Raw genomic sequence first — 24859 nt, forward strand, 5'->3', positions numbered from 1 at the left:
AGAGCTTTGGTTATCAGTCAAGAAATGACAGAAACTGTGGACAAAATGTTCAAACACAGGACTCTGTAGTGGATAGTCTACTCTTAATCAGTGATCCCTGAGAATATAATTTCTGAATTTGTCAACCAAATCTTTTTCATCGAGAGAGAGAGAGAGAGAGAGAGAGAGAGAGAGAAACTAAAATAACTAAAAAAAAAAAAAAAAAAAAAAAAAAAACACAACCAGAGACAGACCATTTTAAAAGCATGAGATCAAATACCCTGTCACACATACACAGACACACACACTCACACCCACACACACCTTCATGGTTGGTAGTCTTCACTCATGTTCTACCACCAGAATGTAGGTTTCACATGAATACCATTGAAAATTAAATTTTGGTTCACAGAATGGCTTCTAGTTAGACAGATCTAGTATCATACATAAATTTATCAGAAAATAAAATGCTTGTGTTCATACTGAATCAGAAACTATGGCCAAGTCCAGCATCCATACTGAAAGTCCTCTTGATTCAGTTCTGGCTAATATCTGAGAACTTCTACTTTGCACTGAGATGTAGGACATGGAAACACCTAGTTTTTGTGCTTTGAATCTTATCTTTGCTTCAAATCCTTTGATGTTGGTCTTGATGCAATCAGTGACATTTTCACTGATGCTATTAACTATGCTTTATAGATAACATTAAGCCTCAAACTCTTTTCTATCCAACTCTACTTTCTTAGGTGATAACTGTCTTGCATAGTCTCAGGCACATTGTGCAGATGAAGAAATCTGATGTCAAATCTGGGATTCTTATCTGTCTTTCTTTTACTAAATCTGCCCTGTAAATCATTCTCAGGGGCTCATTTTGTATGTGTCCTTTCATGCTCCATAGCTTCCCCATTCCATTTGTGACTTCCATTTTGTCTTGCTTTCTCTGGTCTTTCCCTATTAATTGCCATTATTGCCTGCACCTGCTCTAGTTCAGTGTATCTTATTGAATGAATTTTAATACCAAGTTGTTTATAGACCGAATTTGAAACTGAATGGGAGATTTATAGTTCAGGGAGCATCATGTAGAAGAGGTCCTAATTTATTTTCAGTTATGTACAATTTAGATCTCTTGTGTCTGTAAAACCACCCTCAAGCAGCACCACTTATATTTCACAGGCTAGTCTACAGAAATGATTTAAACCAGACTCTAGACCCTTTCCCCCTAGGACAAATTTGAATATTTTGTTTATAGGTAAGGAAATTACGTTAGACTATTCTGAATAAAAACAAAATTAGAATGCCCTTCCACATCAAGAACCACTGTCCATAGGCAGGCAAACTGTATCAAGTTACTCTGTTTCTCTGAATAACATGGATTCATTGTTGTATATTTAAGTAAAGAATATGTTCCATCTGGATAATTATCAATCCCCAGAAACTGTCAATGTGGCCTTTTAGTATGCTTTCCATTCTGATCCAGAGAATACTAAGACAGAAGAACAGCTATCCGTAGTCACCACTCTACCCCTGGTGAATCTTACAGATTATGGCACCATATAAACTGTTCATTTCATTTATACTGACCATTATGCTGTATATAATTAGGTAACTCAGAGACAGGCACAGACTTTAATGACATGGTATACTGACTTCATGGACTGCCCTGGAAGTTACCAGCCAGGAGATTAGCTAAACCTATTTAAATGAACAGCAGTTAACTGAATACTGGCCTCCTCCTCCCAAAACAAAAAAGTCTGAGGATGAATGGAGATCAGTTGTTCTCAAGAGAGTGACTTTGACATTTGTGACACTTAGCAACTTCTGGAGATATTTTTGGTTATCATAACTGGGGGGAGGAAAATACAGATTTATTAATGAGGATGTTGCTATGCATATGCAAGGACAGACCTTTACAGCATACTAGCAGCTAGCCCAACATAGTGAAAACAATGGAAATTGTGGATGGTAAAGCATAGATGAAAATATTGTTAACTGAAAACCCAAATATTTAACAAATATTCACTGTGTAGCAGGCTTTTACTTGGACTCAACATGCTCACTAACCTGAATGCACAGAGCTGAGACACTGAAGTTCAACCATCTTCAGTCAGCTTCAAAGAACCACAAATTTATTTTTGTGCCTCATGTCATAAATGTTTACTTTATTATTCAATTGATTCTGTCAAAAAATATAAAGAGATCTTGAAAATTTTCTATATCTCTTCTTCTGTTGAAAAGGATCCCCAAGTCAATCATAACCACAGTCATTCAAGAGCTAACAATCTGTTTTTCTATCTTCAAAGGTACTTATGGAAGGATATGAACACACAATATATAAGCAGCAAATGTTCTGGAATGGACTGGATGAATCTGTCATATGTTTTTTTACTAGAGAAAAATAGGATTAAGCAGAATACTAAAATTGAATCATAATATCAATAACTTACACAAAAAAAGAACTTAGGGAAAATACACCAGTTGCTTTTACTGAAGTTTGTTTTTTAATTCTCACAAACCAGCCTTTGAGGCAGTTTTTTCTACATTAAATGTATGGAAACTGAGGCACAAAGACATGAGGGAAATGTTCCAAAGTAAAACAACAACAAGTGATGAAGCTAAGGTATGAAGAGCTACTGTTTGGGTTTGTAATGACCTGAAGAGGGTTGGGGTTGTTTTTGTTTTTGTTTTTGTTTTTGTTTTTGTTTTTGTTTTTGCCACATACTCCTAGCCAGGATGTTCTGACTTTCCACAGGCTCAAAAGAACCAGGCCAACTGAACATGAACTGGGAAATAATAATCCATAAAACCAACCTTTCACCTTGATTGTTTCAAATACTTTATTGTGGTAATGGAAAGATGACTAGAGAGATTAGCTCCCAGAAAATTTATGACTTATCTAGTATACCATATATCTTTAAAGACTCCAAACAGATAAATATTGTTTATTTCTTAAAGACATAGCTATGAAAGGCATACATCAAAGAATTAATATATCAGTTTAATTCAGTAAACTATTAAGATCAAATAGTATCCAGTGTTCAATCTGAATGAAAATTGCTCAGACATTTGGACAAAGTTACAACATCTGCTGTGAAGTTATAGCACTTTGAAACACTAAGGCCCTCTGGTTTTGATCAAACTATTTAAATGGCCACAGACATAACCTTGCTGTTGCTAAACATGTCCTCGCTGCAGGTGACATTTCAGCAGCTTTTCCCAAGAAGAAATTATTGCTTTCACTCTGCTTCTATAAATTGTGCAAAATGGCCCATTACCTCTGATTCTTGCAAGAGGAATACTTCAAAGGCAAACTGAAAGAAGAAAAAACTCTCATGTGAATGGTAAACTGTCATTGAGCAGACAAACTGACCCACTAGCCACATAGAAGTAGAGATGAACAGTGTATTATCCCCTCCTGAACAGGCAGCAAATGCGACATTATCTGATTTTCTGTTTTTGCTCCTTCAGCAAATGCAAATGGATGTGTTGCTGACCCTTAACCATAAGTTATTTTCTGTTGCTGAGAAATGTATGAACACTTTATTTTTGTTCTCCCACAGCCCATAGAAACTCTACTTTGTCTCAAGGAGAAGCACACACACACACACACACACACACACACACACACTCACACAGACAGACACACACACACTCACACATGCGAGCATGCACATGCAGGCACATTTACACACACACACACTGAAAGTGGGGAGAATATTGTAGTAAGAAAACACCGAACTTCACTAAATCAGACTTTGTGCCTGCTAAGATCACTTAACATCAGTTGGTTCATTCTGGCTACAAAATACATTTGAAATCAAGCCGATCTTTTATAAAAGGAAATTCTGCTGAAAATACAGAAAAGAGCTCAGATGTATTCATGCACAAGAATCCCATTTTTACAGTGTTTGTGATATGGCTCATTGACCAGTCCTTCAAAACATAGCTATGAACAGCAACAACGAGACCAAAGCTCACCACACATCACATAAGTAGTCCATAAAACAGATGTTCATTGCTTCACACACTGAACATTTTTTTAAATACCCTATTATTTCATTTAACTCCAGCATACTCAATGGATGTAGTTTTATAACAATGAAATTAAATTTCGTGTAAAATGTTAGCAAAAAAATCCTTAAGATGATGTCATCACTGAGGCTTCAACAAGCTCTGAAAGATTGTGAATGCAATGGACCAAACAAATTTGCCAAAGTTCTCCCAGAATATGTTCACATGCACCTAACCTCAAAGTAATAATCAGAGGAAGGAAATTAATGCTCGTTCATTATGATTACTGGAAAGTTTTGAATACTTAATATAAACCAGTCTTTATATTTTACTCCATGTAATTGGCATATGGAGTGCAAGATTTCTCCTAGTTGACAACTAAAAGGCACATACATAGAAAATCCCTAACAATGCATAATACCTACAGTACTTGATAAGAGACTTAGATTCTTTTTTTATTTTCATGGTTATCAAATTTTTAATATATCTTTAAATCTCAATATTGCATACAGGGACAGAAACAAATGTATATGTCCACACTTAAATATGTGTTACACCCTTTTCTGCATGAATTGAGGGTTTGTTTTTTTGGTGTTGTTTTGGTTTGGTTTGGTTTTGGGGGGGGGGGGTTGTTTGGCTTGTTTTGTTTTTTCTTTTTTTTGAAATTAATTTTTATTAAATATTTTATTTACATTTTAGATGTTATCTCCTTTCCCCATTTTCCCCTACCCAGAAACCCCCATCCCATCACTTCTCCTCCTGCTTCTATGAGGATGTGCCCCCACCCACCCACCCACTTTTACCTCCCTGCCATCATGGGCTGGAGAGATGGCTCAGCCATTAAAGACTAGGCTCACAACCAAAAATGTAAGAGACTTACATTCTTGTCCCCTGAGTCTCAGCTGGCCATTGTCCTGTTAAACCAGGCATTCCTCAGTGCCCTGTCACAAAGCTTCATGCATGTGCTGAAAACTGGGCACAGTGAAGTTCTTCCTTGTCTTTTAAAATGAAAATGTTCTCTTTGATAATAATTAATAATAATGATTAAAGATAAAGTAGCTTTGTGTATTTTTATTTGTTTTGCTTTTTGTTTTCTGGGTTTTTTTTTTTTTTTTTTTTTTTTTTGCTTTTTTTGTTTTCGGGGGTATTTTTTGTTTTGTTTTGTGGTTTTGTTTGTTTGTTTGTTTTTTGGTATAGTGTGCTGGACTGCCTCACTTGTAAGTATACAAGACATAACTCAAACTTCTTTAACACAGGACAATTATTGTCTTGCTGACGAGAAGAAAAAGGTTCACTTTCATAGACTCAGACCAGGCTACATCAAAGATCATCACAGGATATATTTTGTTTCCAGAATTTAGGTCTGTTTTGTGTTTTAAAAGCTTTTATTCTCAGATTTGACATGTTGGCCTTGAACGATTCAGACTCATAACCTATTTATAATCTAACAATTAGAACATTATTTTTGTCTTCATCATAGCTCCACAAATTCTAACTGGGCCTGATTAGATAACATAATTAACCCGGAGCTAATCCTTATACCCAGAAGACATGATAGTCTTTGTCTCCTCAGCCCCTTAAATCCAGATACACACAAACATCACAGAGTAAAAAATGAGAAAAAAAGAAAATCAGGGTTCTGTTACTAGATAGTGGATAAATTTGACTTGAATAAAATGACTAATAGTCATTAAAATATTAGCAGTGCAATACAATCTGTGCAACATTCTAAGTTATAACTCCTTCAAGTCCCAAAGATTTGAAATCACCAGATTGATGATTCAGCACTCAGAAAACATGGAGGATACCTTCACAATAGCCACTGAAGAATTGTTGGATGTCTAAGTAGCTGGTACTGCAACAAACAAATTAGTTGCTTTTCTTCCCTATGTAGAGGCCTCAAGGTCAAATTTGCTTTTAATGATAGCATTGTATGTCTGTGAAACTTATTCCTGCGTTTTACAACATATAGATGTACTAAAAACAAACCTATTTCCCATATAGTATATTTTTGTTTACTTTTATTAAATAAAGACAATAAAGATAAGTAAAATACCCAGGTGACTGCTGTGTATAGATTAAACACAGAGACCCTAATTAAAGACCTGGTATCATTTTGGATCTACATATTATCTCTGTTTGGTAAGTGAAAAAAATGTGTCAGGGTTAAACATACACTTTAAGAACATAGAAAGAATAGCATTTAAAATTGTCATATTTATAAATTTTGTCAGGGCTGGAGAGATGGCTCAGAGGTTAAGAGCACTGACTGCTCTTCCAGAGGTCCTGAGTTCTATTCCCAGCAACCACATGGTGGCTCACAACCATCTGTAATGGGATCCGATGCCCTCTTCTGGTGTGTCTGAAGACAGCTACAGTGTACTCATGTACATAGAATCAATAAATAAAATTAAAAAAAAAATAAATTTTGTCTAAAATTATTGATATGATAACCCTAGGAAAAAAATCTGAGAGTAATCACATTAACCCTATCATTTACCACTTCTTCATTTTGTACATACTTCTTTATGTTTCTTGCATGTTCCCAGACAGTTCATTGTAAAAGTTGTAAGAGTCATCAGTCAGGGAGGATAGAAGCAAAACTGTGTCTTCTGGACATGGCAGCACATGTGCACTCATGACATCACAGCAACTCTGGCTGTCTAGATATAATTAATGCAGTCAATATTGTAATATAGAATAAAAAAGGAGTTTGTGAGTTGCCATTCCTAAGTAGCTGTCAGTTTTCTTTAAGGGCGTGGCTTCTGAAAGGTCAATCATGAACTACTGGATGGCCTCATACCCAGAGTTGACAGAGTTGACATTCTCTCTGTCTCTCTTTCTGTCTCTGTCTCTCTCTGTCTCTGTCTCTCTCTCTGTTTCTATATATATATATATATATATATATATATGTATATATATATATATGTGTGTGTGTGTGTGTGTGTGTGTGTGTATGATGAGATATAACATCCTTGAAGAATTTGGCAGAAATGTATGTATATATGTATGTATATATATATATATCTACATATACATATATATATATGTATATACATACATATGTATATATATATATATATACACATATATGTATATATATAGAGAGATTCTATCTATATAGAGATCTCTATATCTCTCTCTAATGTGTGTGTATATATATATATATATAGAGAGAGAGAGAGAGAGAGAGAACTTGAGAGTAAATGGCCAAAATATACTGTATGAAATTTACAAAGAACAATTTAACAATTTAAAAAAGAAAACAGTTTTAGATCACAAATAAACATTTCTAATGTGAAATTTATGGGTCCAAAACTAGGTTAAAGGTTGTTTTGTTTTGTTTTGTTTTGTTTTGTTTTTCCCAGATAGAGAGCCAGATCCTTAAAAATTAGAGGAGAATTCTATTTCGTAATAACCTCACCACATAATCAAAGTCTGGTCCAGAGAAAAATAATTTTAAAAAATGGTATTTGTTTGTATTATTATTTTAATTATGGGTGTGCGCTTGTAGGTGTGTATTTAATATGGATGCACATGGTGTTCAGTTGTTCCATGTGTCGTCTTCTTTGATGGTGGAATTTCAGGCTCATAGCATCATGTTAGGGTAGATTAATAGACGTCACATTTAGTTCTTCATGCTTGTGCAGCAAGAACTTTACTGGCTGAGCTATCCTCTAGACCCATGTCAAGCAACACCAAATATTTAGGCCATATGGATTATGCAGTTATGTGGGATAATGCTTACTTACATGTGAAAGATGAGGGATGTAGGTCACAGATTGGAGACCTCTTGAGGAGTTTGGACAAAATGTAATGTAAAGTATTTACTGAATCTGAGAGCACTCACAAGTGTCACCAAGGTACGGCAATCCCCTTATAATTCTGTTATTATCATTGTCATCCTCATTTTTATGGGAGGCACTTTATTGAAGCCTTTATATGAATTTCTACTTAATGCTGCGCAGATGTATTTTTATGTATGCTCACTTTCAGAGTCCACAACCTTGAGTTTGCCCTCTGTGTTTTCAAAGTGTTTTCTTGGCAAAAACACATTGTCGGAAAGTTGCCCCTACTTTTAAAAGTCTCTCATTCTGAAAGCGACTGGTTCCAAAGTCAACCACCTGCTTTCATCTCCAAAGCTCACTTCAAGTTTAAAAACTCGCTCAACTCCAGTCTACTACCTCACATGAAAAGTTTGGGCTTGAAAGGACCTCCAGCCTGTGCCTGCCATCAGGAACCACAAAATGAGCAGAGGTATCTCTGAGCTCAAAAAAAAAATGTGTCTAAGCATGCTCACAGTGTGAGCTTTGCAAAAATGAAAGGACACTGCAGAGGTGTCCCCGCTCAGGGAATTGGATAAATGAGCAGGCAGCTCTATGCAGACCACAGAAACAGATTAATCAGGTTTTGGAACAAGTTTATTCTAGTTTGTATTCTTTAGGGAGAGCTTCCTTAGTTGCAACTAAATGGGGATCCCTGAGGCCTGCCAAATATCCCATTTAAATTAGCATACATTTGCATATGTTGACATACAAAATGATAGGCTGCTAGAAGATATTCTTCCACAATCTCAGGTAGGTTTTATTTGTTGCTTGTTTTGTTTTGCTCCATTGTCTGTGACTATCTTGCAAATACAGCTGAGACTTCCAGAATCTATAACCTGGGTAAAGAATATCTTCTTGCACTGGATAAACCTTCAGCTCTCAGAAATATCCTCCTTTAATGTAGGTCATAGGTTTCTTATTTAAAAGGAATAGTGGAATCTCAGAAAAGTTCTAGAAGTTTGATGCATTTAAAATTCTAACTCCAATTTATTACATCTGTCTGGGATACATCCTGGTGAGCTAAGGTAGAGATTGACAACTCCCTAGATTTTCCTGTTACTCATTTACTTAAGTAAAGTGTGTCTGACTTGTATCGCATGCACGCATCCATCCATTTATGTCCAGTCTATGACTGCTTTCTCATTACAGCATACCCAAGTGTATCACAACAGACTTCTCACTTGGGTGAGCCCCAAATATTTACCATTTAGTCTAAATTAAGTCTAAATTAAGTCTAAGTTACCATTTGGGTCTAAATTAAGAATAACAAAACCTTTCATTTTCAAGTCAATCTATTATACTAATAATGTCCTACATGTAAGTAAATTGAGAGGCCATCAGGAAAAAAAAATAGGGAAGGCATGTTGGAAGAAACCTGCACAGATACTTTTTCTGTTCTTAAGTAATATTTATTCAAACCAACAAAAGACATCTATGGCAAATTGCTCTGATGCTCAAAAGCATTGTAAAATGCTATCGTCACACTCAAATTAGCTTTTCAGACAAGTGTGGGCATAATCTAAATTGAGAGCCCAACTGTCATTTTATTTTAAGTCATTTTCTGACACAATCTATGTGAAATAGGTCACAGTTTGCTGTATGGGTCATTCTTATAGTCTTTACCAGATGAAAGTGATTTTTTTTTTATCCTCTACCTCTCCCCATTCCTGTTAGAATGACTTCTTAATTAATAGCTGAAGGAAGTAGTTGAATGAATTCTACAGTAGGTCCTATTTTAATTATATCAAAAGGGGTGATGTTAAATCATGCAATGAATAAGAAGGGAATAAAAGAAACTTAGCCTAGATAAAATAATTATAGAATCTAGATAAAATAATTATAGAATAAGTCTCATCTAGCTTGGCTTTAAGTATGACTCTTCTACTTAATATAAAAGAAGAACAAATATTAAGACCATAGTTTTAACCTGGACATAGGAGAAAGTATAGAAAAATATCTATCTTGAGGTCTGTGGAAAATGTCCTCATTCAGTCAGTTTAAACGTCATGATGCCTGAAGCAGAAACATTTCCTACTCTGAACTTTATGAAAACTCTTCCCTTTGCTGTCCCTTTAATTCTAGTCCCTAGTGTTCACTAAGTGGAAACCTCTGTTCCTTTGGATTCATTAAATTATATTATTTCTCTCCTTTTTTCTTTTTCTTCACTCAAACAATGCTGTGCTTAAAATAAGTGTGGAGCCACAGAGATCTGAATTTGATTTCCAGCATTCTGACCTTGAGAAAGTTTTTGGAATTGACCAAGCAAGCTTATTGCTTCGAAAGAATGTCTGACACTGGGCATTTATAAAGCTGAGACATTTGTGTTTCATCATTCCGGAAACTAGGGTGTTCAAAGTTTAGTGAACTATGTTTGGTAAGTTTTTAAAATTTCTTTGTTTTTTTTTTTTTGAAAAATTTAGTCTGTTTTGGTTTAAAGTAGTTTATTTTTCATATAATGTTTGGATTATGGTTTCCCCAGCTCCTCCTAGATCTTCCCTATTTACCCACCAAAGCAAAGCAACTCTTTTTCTCTCTCTGTCTCTCTATCTCTTTCACATTAAGATATAAACAGGCATCTAAATAGTAGTAACAAAATAAAGTAAAATGAAATTTAAAAACCAAGTAATGTTCTTGATGAATTATTCCATGACAGAAGGCAGGTAGGAGGCAAACATAGAGGGAGTGAGGCGGGGAGAAGAGATGAAAATAAAAATACATTTTTTTTTCTTTGAGAGCTGACTTTTATAGTAGCGAAATCACTCACAGTATGTGTAACAACCCATTCACCATTTACACTGTTTTTCATCATTATAATCTGGATTAAGCTTCCAACTCACAAAACTGATTTTTGTGCCATAGTCACCCACTGAGAGACCAAACCTACTCCATCTTGGGACCAACATCCATTTTAAAATAAAAAGAGCCCGAGATTGTAGCTGAACCCAAGCTGTACCCAAGTACCAGGAAGAACCCCATGGCTTGTCCCTGGCTCATACCTCAGAGTTACCCTCAGAGCAATAGCCAATCACGAGTAGTCTGACTGTTCCAGATGTACTTTCAGACAATTTGTGATTGTTCATGGTTTTGCTTCAGAGCACTCCCCACCTGTTGGCTTACAATAGTCATTCAATGAGCTCCTTCCCAGGGAAGAAACCCCCTAGCTTGCTTGCTTGCCATTTCCTATAAAACTTTGTCCCACAGAGGGCTCAGGGCTTCACCCTCCCATTCTGCTGCATCATGATTGGCTGTGAACCCAAGCTCAAGTTTGAATATAAGAAACCCTAGTCCAGTTGCATCAAAATTGGGTCCTTGGTGGTCTTTTGGGGTTTGTGATCCTACATAGGCACAACAATACAATGCCTTGCTTTCAGTCTCTACCTCAGCCATACTTTCTCACACACATAGTTTACAACAACAACAACAACAAAAAAATTATAGGGACATATTCAAGCCACACTATTCTACTTTAGCTTACCAAATCTATGTAACAAGCAATCTAAGATATATTCTTTACATTCAATGTCTCCAAATGTTAACTGACTTAAGTACCAACTCAAAACCCAAGAGTTCTGAATCTCCCCCAAACCAGGTATGAATAAGACTCAAATCATGAATCACCCTTTGGAAATTTTCTCTTCAAATATTAGGCTGTAAAATTTGCCATCTACGTGTTGCAAAAGTACTGTGAGAGAAAATGAATAGGACAGAAATTCTATTCCATAGAGCATAACTAGAAAAGACGAAAGAGGGTGTGTGAATGATTTCAAAACCAGTTCAAAGTTTAGTGAGTTCAATGACATTAAGGCCACAGACCCCAGACTCTTCCTTGAGAGTCCATATTCCACTTTCTAGGAACACTAGGATGGAAGTAATGGAAGGAGGCCATACTCAATATTTCATCTAGAAGCCACGCCTGCAAAAACTTACTCCTGCAATCGTGGCATTAGTTGGATCGTGAGGGAAGGGTCTCAGAATGTAATCACTATTAAAGGTTTCTCCTCTCAAAAATGTTACACTGAGGATTAAGACTGCAATAAACTTTAGGGAACAAAATGAAACCACACTACCAAAGCTTCTGTGCAGTCAAATCTGAATGATAATAGTTGCAATTTCCTGCTGTCCCTGAGAGAAGTCTACAGATGAAATGTGTAATTCTGGTATGTAGCATACTCATACAAATGCCATTAGTGAGCTCACCTTCCACAGAAGATAAATGAGACTTTCTTTCTCCTCCTTATATCCAAAGATTTTTCCAAAACTAGAATATCTCATTAATCATTCATTCAGTAAAGTTTACCCACTGTGGTCTCTCAAGTATTTAACTGGTATGTATCCACCTAGTCTTTCCTTTACTAAGATTTTGTTTTAAGCAAAACTATCAGAATATCATGTGACTCTTTCTAAAATGGAAATAAGACTTGTCTTAAAGACACTAGGCTTCAAGTCTTACTAATGAGATCCAGAAGATTTAAAATGTTGTGAGTCTAGCAGTCCATGAAGGCCTAGTGGATCTCTGTTACTTCATCATTCTTGACAGTAACCTAAGTGGTGGTTAATTATTTTCTACTTTCCTGAATACATCAAGTGTAAATCCACAGAATAGATTAGCCAAAGTCAATAATCAGAGAGGAATGAAACACTTAAAAGCATTACATTGAGACAAGGAAGGCCACTCTAGCTATATGCATTTAATCATGTCTGTTATTTTAAAGGTCAGCATTACAGTTCAATTAGTAGTTTTATTTGTTAGATGCATTTTTCTTTACAAAATTATTCACCCCAGCTTTTAAAGCATGATCAATCTTCAAGTGTGTGTGTGTGTGTGTGTGTGTGTGTTCTAGAAAGAGTTCCTATCAGATCTCTTGGTTCTATTTCAAGCTTCTCACTGAAAATGTCATGTAATACCATTTAATCTTGTTATCTCATAGTCGTCTCTAGCAACACATGGGATGGGAAGAATTTTTACTAATTAGATAAATGAATTAAGCAACAATTACAGTTATAAAGATGTGCAGACAATGACAATTTCTTTGTTCCATTAAATAAATAAATAACTCACTAACACCTAAGAATTTAATCTAAAATAATTTAAAATAAGAATAAGATAATCTTGAAGAGAGTACTCAAAAGCTTTCTTTTCACACACATGGCATGCACTCACTGATAAGTGGATATTAGCCCAAAAGCTCGGAATACCCAACATACAATTCACAGACTATATGAAATTCAAGAAGGAAGACCAAAGTGTGGATGCTCCAGTCTTTCTTAGAAGAGGAAAAAATACTCAAGGGAGCAAATATGGAGACAAAGTATGGAGCAGATATTGAAGGAAAGGTCATCTAGAGACTGACCCAACTAGGGATCTATCCCATCTGCAGACACCAAACCCAAATACTATTGTAGATGCCAGGAGGAGCCAGATATAGCTGTCTCCTGAAAGGCTCTGCCAGAGCCTAACAAATACAGAGGGAGATACTCACAGCCAACCATTGGACTAAGTGTGGGGTTCCCAATTGAGGAGTTACAGAAAGGACTGAAAGAGCTGAAGGGGTTTGCCACCCAGAGGAAGAACAACAATATCAACCAACCAGACACTGCCTCCGCCCCTCCCCCCCCCAGAGATCCCAAGGACTAAATCACCAACCAAAGAGTACACATGGAGGGACTCATTGCTCCAGCTGCATATTTAGCAGAAAATGGCCTCGTAGGGCACCAAGGAGAGGAGAGGCCCTTGGTCCTGGGAAGGCTCTATGCCCCAATGTAGGGGAATGCCAGTGCAGGGAGGCTGGAGTGGGTGAGTAGGTGAGTGAGCACCCTCATAGAAGCAGGTGAAGGGAGGATGGGATTGGGAGTTTCCAGAGGGGAAACTGGCCAAAAAGGATAACATTTGAACTGTAAATAAATAAAATATCCAATAAGAAAAGACAGAGAGAGAGAAAGATTTCTTTCCACAGAAAATAACTTTAACAATCTAGTCTTTTATCATATTTAACACATTACTATGACAGGAAGAGTTTATCATACCCTGTCGTGTAATAGCAGGAAAGGTAAAATTTGAGCATTATATATCTTTAAATATACCAATGAAACAATACAGCTTGAGGCAGGCAAGCCAGATACAGTGAAGAGTGGGTGAGAACATTTCTGCTCATGGTCACCTTTCAAGTTGGAAACACGAGTGAGAAGAGGAATGTGAGCCTGTGTGGGAAAAATTGTCTCCTCAAATTCCAGACATACCAGATCTAGGCTCTGAAATTCTGGTTCATATGACCAAAACATAAAGACTAATGCTAGAGGTACAAGATAGTTTTCCTCTTCTATGAACACACATGGTGGAATATTCAAGGAACATATACCTTGGCCAATGCTTCCTTGACGATAATATTAAAAGTGTACATACATGTGAAGTGAATGTGTGGGGGTAACAACCGAGAATATAGACAACATCTGCCACCAAATAAAAGCTGAAAGTGTTCAATGATAAAGATAAGTCATTAAAGTGTTGAAAAGACTTCATTTTGTGAATTTTCCTAGATAATGGAAGCCCACACTCAGGTATCTTTTTGAGCTGTCCATGTGTGAATATGCTCCTTGGAGTTACTCTTCGCTCATAAATATTTTCTGAGTAAATTGCTTTATTGCAAATTGATCATTTCTAACTAACTAGGTTTCCACTGCTGCAGTCGTCTGATAGGTTGGCAGTGACTTCCATTGGTTAATTGGCAAGTTTAGTAAGTCCACGCTTAAAGAATTAGCAAAAATGAAACCAAACTACCAGCTTAATAGCACAATTTATACCTCATTACAAGACCATACCACTCCACATCTAAGGCCTGCTACATGGAAACAGAGACTAGAATATCATCAGAGGCCTCTCCTTTGGAGCCTAAGTCTACTCCAGCCCAAATAGAGGTGTTAAACGTACTTCAACTTTCCAGGGTTCTAAGGTAGAAAACAAATTATACAATCACATAGGATACTGGTAATTATCACTTAATGTTAACATAATCGTGCTAGGCTTTTCGCCCTTTTAAGAATCTAAACTTTCTACTCATGGTTAACTATGTGCACTCCCTGTTACACCGTGTTTTCATTATTTACTTAGCATTCCTTACTTCATCTCTTGACCACCAACAGGCTTTTTGAAAGTGGGGACGTTATTTAACTTGTCTTTGTATGTACTCCCAAAAAATGGAGTAATTCATTAAAAGTTAATTGAAAGAGTGACTGGGAAAATAATTGAAACATGCTTGCACCTGAAAAAGTAGAAAGAAATTCACATAGGAATTAGGATAGATGGGCCAGGGTTAAGTAGTTATACCAATTAAATAGACATTTCTAAGTGGCATTCTCTGAGAGTCTCTGAGGGAGATTGATGGTCTTTAAGCCAGGCAGTTCCAAGATTAAGTGCCACCTAATGGTCTTAGGCAGAAAAATGTTGAAAAAACACCAAACGTTCCATATCCATGCATGTTCTTAGACGAAGGGAATATTTCCTATGGTAGATCTAGGGTGAATCTTCATGACCTCTAACACATTGAACATTGCTTAGGTTTCCATTCATCTAAGTAGTATGCACTCTGCTTATACATCCATACTGTTTTATGATAGCTAGGTAGAAATCTAGGGTTCTAGTGATCTATTGAGAAATTGGAAATATTCCCTCACTACTTACAAGTCATTATATGCCCACTTTATACCAGCTGTTGCTCTATAGTCTCACAACATGAAAGAACGAAACAGAACAAAGAACAAGCTAAGAAAGTTAACCCACAAACAGATATAAAATTGTAGTAGGAGACACAGCCAGGGAGTTATTTATTATCTTTTAGCATCTTACTTTCAGGAAGAAATCTTTAAAAAAAAAAACTCATCTATAAAGATAAATTCTGTTGTTTTTAGTTAAACCACATGAATAATTTTGCTAATGTTCAAGAGTAATTGTGGCATGAACTATTAAACAAAACTGCATAACATGCCATGAAAAGATTAACCTGGGGATTCTGATTCAATCTAGAGGTGGTTGAGGGACAGGGCATGGTGACTTCCTTAAGAAACAATATGTAAAGTGAAGACCAGGGATATATATATATCCTGTTTATATATAACAGGTCATGTGTTTAGAGAGACAGAGCATTCTAGTCAGAAGAATTGAGCATGGACAGACTTGCATAGGATAGAAACATGAATGTTGGCTAAACTGTCATAAAACCAGTTTTATTCTGAAGATAAAAAATGAAAAGGTAAAATCAAAGTATGAAATGAATTAAAGCACATTGTACAGAGCTGAAGTCCTAAGTGAGCTGTAGACTTACACTACAGGAATAATTAGAATTCATAAGCTCTTACAGGTGTAGCATGGTTGTACTTGTAAGATAATAAAGATCAATCAGGCTGCTAGCAAATGCACTGAAAGTGTTGAAGATTAGATCGTGGTCATTTGAATCCTCTGTATTCTACTTCTCTTGACTACTGTGATAGAGAGAGTGACAGAAGAAAACCCAATCTAGCAACATGTGCAACCCAAAGAAACTGGGTGTTGAGTGAGAGGAGGGGAGTGAAGCAGGGAAGATGGAAGTCTGAAGAAGAATCACAGTAGTTCTAGAGTGAGCTAAGTAGCGGAAAGGTACTGAAGTAACATAGAGAATGGAAGCCTCATGAAGACACACAGGGTTTACAAGAACAACACAGCACCCTATACAGACCCCCCCCCCCCCGCGCCATCTTTCCCCTTTTTAGTGTTTTACTTCGTGCTTTTCATATGGAGTAGGAGAAAATATTAAGCCAGGTATACATAAACCTCATATGTGAGAAATGTTCTCATATACTAGTTCCATTAGGGCATTTTAAAGTATGGGAGAGAAAAGTACATTATTCCATAGAATATCAAATATCTTCTAGCATTTTAAGGCCTTTTCCACTCTTTGTATGAGCCCCCAAGGATCTAAAACAAAATGAAGCATACACACACACACACACACACACACACACACACACATACACACACATGCCTTCACACACCTTTTAATCAACTAAACTACTTTTGATACTCAAAGTTGCCAAAACTAAGGCATAACTTAGCCACTTAGTATTGACAATGCTAATGTTCTTTACCGATTATTGATGGTTATAATCATTCCTACTTCACGGATTTACAGTTAGAATTAAATGAGGAAATCTACCTGAATTCTAGCATTGAAAATGTAAATATATTAGCTAGTCTTAAGGTAACACATTGGTAATATATTTACTGGAAAAAAAAAAAACCTTTAATGAAATAAACCCAGAACTGTTGTTTTCCAAATTTTGCTCCAAAATATTTACATTCTTCCCCCTTTATCATAATAAACTAATTTTTCTCACCTAATAACATTTTACACAGTCACAGCAACTTATATATTTCAAGGTACTTTCAAGTGCATTGCTTCATTTGAACATTACCATATCAGTAAAAGATGATCATGGCAGGTATTGTCACTAAATTTGTGGACCAAAAAAAAAAAAAAAAAAACAAAGCTTCAATAAATTTCTCCAATTATTATTTATGGGTTCAACAAATAGTGGTCAGAACTATAAACCAGGTTTCCTGATACTTATGTCAACAGCAAAAAATAGAATCCTACACAGAATCCTAGAGAAGCAATTGCCTTGTGTGTGGAGAAAATAATTCACTCATGCAAATGAGCTTCATCTTTTCTGTATTTTAATACTGTGCCTCTGAATTCCAAAAGCAGAGTCTGCAGTGGAATTTGTGAACTATATTATGCTAATTTTTCAAAAGCACCTGGGATTCTGTTTCTGAGTTTATAATCTCATGGAAATCTAAATCTTATCTGGGAGCTAATGACAGCTGCTTATCTTAGGAATGAAACACCATCAGAAATAAATTGATTGTTATAAGAATTGCATTCATTTAGTGTGCATTGAACAAACATCTATTCTGCAATAAGCATGTTTATTGATAATTAGGTTTGACATCAAAGACCTAAAGATAAATTAGCTACAGACATTATCTGAAAATCACATACTATTCAAAAGAGTAAAGATACATATAGACAAATTATTACAATGGGACTCTACCAGCACATCCCTCTGTGAAATCTATAGATTCCTGTCTCTCTTCTGGGTGAGAGACCTTCATATGTGATCACTACTTCCTACGAGGCACGTGAGTTAGGTTGAGTAGGAGGTAGGTTCCAAAAAGATTGTTCCAAGCAAAGGAAGTGGAGTGTGAAAGGGTGGGAGGTGGGAAGTCCTGTGTCCTACAGAAAGAAGTGTTCCCAGCCAGGAAGGAGAGAAATAAGCCCACGTAGTAGGTAAGAAAGAAGTCTTTAATTTCTTTCTTTATTTCTTCCTTGACCAAGTCATCATTGAGTAGAGCATTGTTCAGTTTCCACGTATATGAGGGCTTTCCATTGTTTTGTCATTATTAAAGACCAGCCTTGGTCCATGGTGATCTAATAGGGTGCAAGGGATTATTTCAATATTTTTGTATATGTTGAGGCCTGTTTTGTGACCAATTATATGATCTATTTTGGAGAAGATACCATGAGGTGCTGAGAAAAAGGTTTATTCTTTTGTTTTAGAATGAAATGTTCTATAAACATTAGTTAAATCCATTTGGTTTATAACTTCTGTTAGTTTCATTGTCTCTCTGTTTTGTTTCTGTTTCTATGATCTGTCATTGCTGAGAGTGGGGTGTTGAAATCTCCCACTATTATTGTGTGACGTACAATATATGCTTTGAGCTTTAGTAAAGTTTCTTTTATGTATGTGGGTGCCCTTGCATTTGGGGCATAGATGTTCAGAATTGAAAATTCATCTTGGTAACCAACAGATTGGGAAAAGATCATTACCAATCCTACATCTGATAGAGGGCTAATATCCAATATATACAAAGAACTCAAGAAATTAGACTCCAGACAACCAAATCCCTATTAGAAAATGGGATACAAGCTAAACAAGGAATTCTCAACTGAGGAAACTCGAATGGCCAAGAAGCATCTTAAGAAATACTTAACATCCTTACTCATCAGGGAAATGCAAATCAAAATAACCCTGAGATACCACCTCACACAAGTCAGAATGGCCAAGATCAAAAACTCAGGTGATAGCAGATGCTGGCAAAGATGTGGAGACAGAGAAACACTCCTCCATTGTTGATGGGATTGCAAGCTGGTACAACCATTCTGGAAATCAGTCTGGTGGTTCCTCAGAAAATTGGACATAGCATTACCTGAGGACCCAGCTATATGACTACTGGGCATATAACCAGAAGATGCTCCAACATATAACAAGGACATATGCTCCACTATGTGCGTAGCAGCCTTATTTATAATAGCCAGAAGCTGGAAAGAACCCAGATGTCCTTCAACAGAGGAATGGTTAGAAAGAATGTGATACATTTACACAATGGAGTATTACTTAGCTATTAAAAATAATGAATTTGAGAAATTCTTAGGTAAATGGATGGAACTAGAGAATATCCTGAGTGAGGTAACACAATCAGAAAAGAACACACATGGTATTTACTCACTGATAATTGGATATTAGCCCAAAAGCTTGAAATACCCAAGATTCAATTCACAGACCACATGAAGCTCATGAAAAAGGAAGACCAAGTGTGGGTGCTTCGGTCCTACTTAGAAGGAGTAACAAAATACTCAAGGGAGCAAATATGGAGACAAAGTGTGGGACAGAAATTGAAGGAGGGGCCGTCTGGAGACCATTCCACCTGGGTATTTATCTCAAGTGCAGACACCAAAGGGAGTTGCTGATGTAGATGTCAGGAAGTGCATGCTGACAGGAGCCTGATATAGCTGTCTCCTTAGAGGTCTGCCAGAGTCTGACATATTCAGAGGCAGATGCTCACAGCTAACCATTGATATGATCAAGGGGTTCCCAATAGAGGAGTTAGAGAGAAGACTGAGGAAGCTGAAAGAGTTTGTGGCCCCATGAGGAGAGCAAAAATACCAACCAACCAGAGTTCCCCAGGGTCTAACCCACCAGCCTGGGAGCACATATGGAGGGACCCATGACTCCAGCTGTATATGTAGGGGAGGATGGCCTTATCAGGCATAAGTTGGAGAGGAGATTCTTTTTCCCATGAAGGCTGGACACCGAGTGGGAGAGAATTCGAGGGTGGGGAGGTGGGAGTAGGGGGTGTAGGTGGAGACACATCCTCATAGAAGCAGGAGGAGGTGAGGATGGGATAGAGGAGTTCCTGGGTGGTGGTGGGGAATGGGGTAAGGGGATAAAATCTGAAATGTAAATGTAATATCCAATAAAAAAAGAGAAAAATAAAAAACAGGGGGGAAGGTAAGAAAGAATAATTTAGTGCTTTTGTATACTCAGTACATATGACAAAATCAGATTTGGGCAAAGATAAACTTATAAATGTCATGTGTGGAAATTACTGATGGCGATGACATTGAATACATAGGTTTTTCAGTCTCCAAATTAACTATTGTAAAATCTTTCTTGTGTCAATAGGAGTTAATGCAATTTTCTAAAAAGAAAACTTGTTCTAGAGTCTCTTTCAAAATAATCTCTCCCTTTCATTGCTAATAATGTTGCTTGCAGTTGAACTATCATATATTCTACAAGGAAACAGCAATCGGAGAGTGCTAGATTGAAAAACTTGTATTCTCACCATATGCTGGAATTAGAGGGGAAGTGACATGTTTCATCTCCCCTGTGACATTTGAAGGGAGTCTGACATGTAAAAGAGCCAGTTACCTTCTATTAATGCAAATGAAATATTGGAGACAAGGGTGTGGATGCATTTTTTTATCCTAAATTTGAAGGAAGGGAAGGAAGGGACAGGGAGCTTCTTAGAACAGCCTTTCTGGGCTCTTTCAGTTCTGCTATGTGTCACCTCCCTTTGTAATAATCCTCATCAGAATGTGTCTTACAACAAATTAACATCATTCTCACAGTTTCACTTAAAGGCATTCAGTCTGAATAGCTTTTTCATAATTGTTCACAGAGACAATTTGCCCGATTATTTTATGATGGTTTTAAAATTATGCCAGAAGGATAGAAATAAAGTGAAATCTATAATGCTCATTCCCATATCTTAAAACAATGCCATGAAACTGGCACTACAAGAATAACCTAACATGAAGTAAAAATACTAGATTTTTATAACTGGTCTAAACGTGTCAAGCTGGAAACTACACCTGTTTGTTTAAGCTAGTGTAGAAATTACAGTTCCATAAAACCTTCCATATCCATATGAACACAATCCCAAAGTACATTTAATCCTGATCTCCACAACATTAAATCAAAATAATAATCTTAAATGAATCAATAGAAATGCTGGAACCTGCACTTTATGTTTGTACTTCTCTAAGCTGTAGTCTCTCAGGATCAAGAAACCACCCTGAACTGCTGCCTGAAAGCCTTTGAAGATAATTAAAGTAACACAGTAGCTTTTTACTTTACCAAGGTTTCTTCTAGGGAATGGCATGCCAGAATACTACCGTTAATATTAGAAATAAGGTCCTTTTAATTTTTAAAATTTATTTACATCACAAACGCTGCCTCCCTTCCCGGTTCCTCCCTCCCTGAAACTCCCTTCCATCAGACTCCCTTTCTCTGAAAGGCTGGGGCCCCCAGGGTATCCTCCCATCCTGGTGGGGATCAAATCTCTGCCAAGCAAAGCACAAGGGGCATTCTCTTTCCCCCTACCCACCAAGGCCAGACAGGGCAGCTCTGTTAGAGAACACATTCCACAATCAGGCTATCAGGGCCTTCAATCCTTCCCCAAACTCTTCCATAAGAGTCTCCTACCCTTGTCTAATGTTTGGCTGTAGGTATCTGCATCTGCTGGATAGAGCCTCCCCGTTATGCTAGGCTCCTGTATTCAAGTAGAACAGAGTATCATTAATAATGCCAGGAATTGATGCTTGTCCATGGAATAGATTTCAAATTAGGGTGGTTATTGGTTGGTGTTTACATTATACATTGCACATTACCTTAGTGTACTTGTCATTTCCATGAAATAGAGAAAAAGAAAAAGGATGGTGGATTATAAGAACAAGATGACTAAGGGCCAACTGTATTGTTCTATCTTTGTGTCTCCGTGATAAAACTTGATCTTCAGTTTAATGTTGTTGAGTGACAATGGGGCCTTCATGAGCTGCTTGGAGAGAGATTAACACTACTCTTCTGGGATCTCACAGAAAGGAGGTCCTCTCTGACAGAACAAGGTTACTCCTGAGACAAGTCTGTTATCATGCAATGCTAACCCTTTGGCATTGTCTCTGCTGTGTGTGTTCACACAGCTACCTGATCTTGAATCTCCAGCCTCTACAACTGTGAGAGAAATGTCAGTCTTGAATGTGTTGTTCCAGCAACAGTGAGCACACTAAGCCACATTCTGAGAATTATATCCATTCATGTGTCAGGAAAACCTTGCTGACAATCTATATGGGACTATTATAATGCATTAGAAATTGGATTAGATGGGGTTTCAGAGTACTTCCAATTTAGGAGAAGTTACTATTCATAGAAAGTATAACAGTATGAGCTGAAGTTCCTATGGCAGATATTTGATATAAGAAAGTTTTAAATATTGGTAATGTTTATCAATTATTAATGTCAATATAATAATTAAACCCCTGGAAATCAACCTTTCAAAAACTAAGAAGTATTAACAGTAGCACCAATAAGTGTAATAACTCACAATTTTAAAACTTGGGATGAATCATTTGATCTATATATTTAAAGGGAAATAGGTCTATTATTCTATTTACTTTTATTATCTAGAAAACAGCTTATGAAACAGTCAAGTAATTTCCTCTAGATTATAAAGTTAATTGCTGAGTTACTCACCAGAATAAACAATTCTTAGTATAAATATAAAATATAAGACATACTTTATTCAAATATTTAACAAGATAAAAGACTTTGAAACTATGAAAATAGAACTTTTTTTTCTTTTTTTTACTAGATATTTTCTTTATTTACATTTCAAATGTTGTTTCTTTTCCCAGTCCCCCCTGAAGTCCCCTATCCTATGCCTCATCCCCCTGCTTCTATGAGAGTGTTCCCCCACCAACCCAACCACTCCTGCCTGCCCACTTTTGTGTTCCCCTACACTGGAGCACTGAGCCTTCACAGGACCAAGGACCTCTTCTCTCATTGATGCCTAACAAGGCCATACTCTGCTACATATGTAGCTTGAGCCATGGGTCCCTCCATGAGTACTCTGGTTGGTGATTTAGTCCCTGGGAGCTCTGGGAGGGTCTGGTTTTTGATATTATTGTTATTCCTATGGGATTACAAACCCCTTCAGCTCTTTCAGTCCTTTCTCTAACTACTCCATTTGGGGCCCCATGTTCAGTCCAATAGTTGGCTGTGAGCATTTCCCTCAGTAGTTGTTAGGCTCTGGCAGAGACTCTCAGGAGACAGCTATATCAGGCTCCTGTCAGCAAGCACTTCTTGGCATCCACAGTAGTGTCTGGATGTGGTGACTGTATATGGGATGGATCCCCAGGTGAGGCAGTCTCTAGATGGCCTTTCCTTCAGTCTCTGCTCCATACTTTGTCTTCATATTTGCTCCCATAAGTATTTTGTTCCCCCTTCTAAGAAGGACTGAAGCATCCATACTTTGGTCTTCCTTCTTCTTGAGCTTCATGTGGTCTGTGAATTGTATCTTGGGTCTTCCAAGCTTTTACGCTAATATCTACTTATCAGTGAGTGCATACAATGTGTGTTCTCTTGTGATTGGGTTACTTCACTTGGGATGATATTTTCTAGTTCCATCCATTTGCCTAAGAATTTCATGAATTCATTGTTTTTAATATGTTAGAAGCCATAATGGGACAAGCTAATAATTAGCAGGTGGTCATCCTGAAATGCTTGCCTTGGATTATTATATAATCTGCAACAAGTGAGCCCTTATTCAGCAAGGTTGTGAGGGACTTATTTTAGGAAAGATTCCTGTTATTAATATGCTTCTCCTATTATTATTATTAAACATATGTAACAATCACTAAGCATTTTCACACCCCTTTGGAGCAGATCTCTGCATATCCATGAAGATGTACTGTCTTCTAGTGATGCTTTATTGACAAATAGATGACTTCTTAAGTCTTAATGATGATCCTATAAGAATTCCTAAAATTATATAAATGATTATTAAGCTCTTTTATAATGGAACTGCTATTAGATCCCTTTCTGATAGTCAAAACTGCAATGAGAACTCTGCCAGTCTCCCAAGTGTCATCAGTTAATGGCTCTTAAATAGTTACCAGACTTTCTCCTACTCAGAGCACATTCCAAGAGGTTGTAAAACAATTAACCAAAGGTCACTAAAAGGGAAATAATAATTTATTATAGGTGCTAGGACAGAAGATAAAATATTGCCAGGGTTTATCTATACAAAACTTTACTAATTTTTTAGTTATAGCTTTAAACCTTCAGTGAACCTGTGGAGCTGGACAGGTGATGGATGTTTAGCTAGATAATTACTCCTAATGAATATGCATGTAAACATTCTCTGTTGTAAACTTCTGTTTCAATTTATGATTTGATTTTTGGTGTGACCTTGTGATGAACTTTGTAACATGTGACCGTGTACTCTGAAAGATGCATAAGTACTGAAGACAAAGACAAAGAGAGTAGTAGCAGCAGTAGTAGCTGTGATAATCATAGTAGTAGTCGTAGTTAGTTATTTGTCCCTTCCTTTCCTTTTCCCCTGCTTAGAATCTTTTCACTTAGAATTTTTCCTTTCTTAGAATTTTTTCCGTTTTTCCACTTAGGATCTTTCTACTTTTCCTCTTACATAGCTTCCATAGGGAACTTTTCACACTTAGTAATAAACTCTATAATAACTTCTCTAGGTGTTTTTTCTTCCTGGGACCTCAGACTAGCAGACTAGCAGACAAATTTAGAGCCCAGCAGTTTTTGCTGAGATAGTACAAAGGCTATTTGCCTAATTCTCTTCTGTTTGGCTACAGGTGTTAATCACCTAAGCCAGCAGTCTTTTACCCTCAGAAGTTTCTAGGACTTTTTAGAAGTTATCATCAGCATTTCAG

At 36.8% G+C, this 24859-nt stretch overlaps 1 long non-coding RNA gene across 1 annotated transcript in view; it reads left to right on the forward strand.

Moving 5' to 3' along the window:
- Nucleotides 1-10018: 10018 nt before the first annotated feature.
- LOC143441901 (uncharacterized) overlaps nt 10019-24859 on the forward strand; it is a 107328-nt gene continuing 92487 nt past the window's right edge. Inside the window, exon 1 of the long non-coding RNA XR_013109654.1 lies at nt 10019-10188. This is a non-coding gene — a long non-coding RNA (uncharacterized LOC143441901). The remainder of the gene's footprint in view (nt 10189-24859) is intronic.

Source organism: Arvicanthis niloticus, chromosome 4, assembly GCF_011762505.2.
Source record: "Arvicanthis niloticus isolate mArvNil1 chromosome 4, mArvNil1.pat.X, whole genome shotgun sequence".
NCBI lineage: Eukaryota > Metazoa > Chordata > Mammalia > Rodentia > Muridae > Arvicanthis > Arvicanthis niloticus.